Source organism: Sceloporus undulatus, unplaced genomic scaffold, assembly GCF_019175285.1.
Source record: "Sceloporus undulatus isolate JIND9_A2432 ecotype Alabama unplaced genomic scaffold, SceUnd_v1.1 scaffold_44726, whole genome shotgun sequence".
Classification (NCBI taxonomy): Eukaryota; Metazoa; Chordata; class Lepidosauria; order Squamata; family Phrynosomatidae; genus Sceloporus; species Sceloporus undulatus.
Genome location: NW_024847636.1, coordinates 1 through 1,004, shown reverse-complemented (window position 1 = coordinate 1,004; position 1,004 = coordinate 1). Strand labels below are relative to the sequence as shown.

Below are 1,004 nucleotides of genomic sequence, written 5' to 3'. Positions count from 1 at the left end.
ATAATGATAAAGGTAGCAGATGCATGAGGAGGAACTGATGCTAATGAGGCTAAATGTAAAACACCCATAACCTTTTCATTTGATAAACTATATGTTCTGGTGCAATCTTCCACTCTGATACATTGAATGAAAGAGTAATGGTCCATAACATAATCATTTGTTTCTTGTTTGTACAAATTATTACTCCTGTGAATCATAAATGATGGAATACTTTCAATTATCAGCCACACATCCAGTTAAAATAGTATTATGGTAAGTTCACTTGGTTATGTAAACTTCACTTGGTTATGTAAACACGTAGGTTCCCATGGAGCTTCACAGAAAACTAACTAAAGAGAGGATACTGGTGATGAACAGCATTTAAATGTTTTGAATTTTACCAAGGCTGTCAACTGAAGATTGAAGTTGAAGCTGTAAGCTTTTCATTCTTACCTGTGTGGAAGAAGAAAATGTGCATCATGCTAGAAACATTTTGTACTTAATGTCTTTTCCTCTCTGCTTGCAGAGTCTGTGCCAGTGCCTTCCTGCTGAGATGTCTACCAGAACTGATAACTGGTAATTTCTACCTTCAGAAATGCATACATTTGTATGTACAGTACCATAAAGTTCTCCTTTGATGAGCTTGGATGCAGCAGCTCCATGACATGTGAAGAACTCCAGTGTGCAAATGGAGATGTGAAAAAGCAGGCTGCATTGATTTGTTCAGCTACAAACACACAGTGGGATCATGCATGGAGCTACCCTGAAAATGACTTGAACTGAGGAGTCTACACATACACACACACACACACAGCCTTTGAAGAACACTGCTTTGGGGTTCCATGGAATGTTGGATTGGAATAATTATATTTAACTACTATATTAATAAATTGCATAATAATTTGTATTTTCCTTCAGTATTCTTATTCAGTAAAGAAATACTTGGTAATAGGGAGCTGGTATCACATTTATTGAAAGTATGGGCCCATACAGACAGGCCAAAATAAAGCTGCTTCAGGTCACTT

At 36.9% G+C, this 1,004-nt stretch overlaps 1 long non-coding RNA gene across 1 annotated transcript; it reads left to right on the top strand.

The window, feature by feature from the left end:
* Positions 1-34: 34 nt before the first annotated feature.
* On the top strand, positions 35-891 carry LOC121918840. The gene is made up of 2 exons (XR_006101315.1): positions 35-413; positions 506-891. It is a non-coding gene; the product is annotated as an uncharacterized LOC121918840 (long non-coding RNA).
* Positions 892-1,004: the final 113 nt, after the last annotated feature.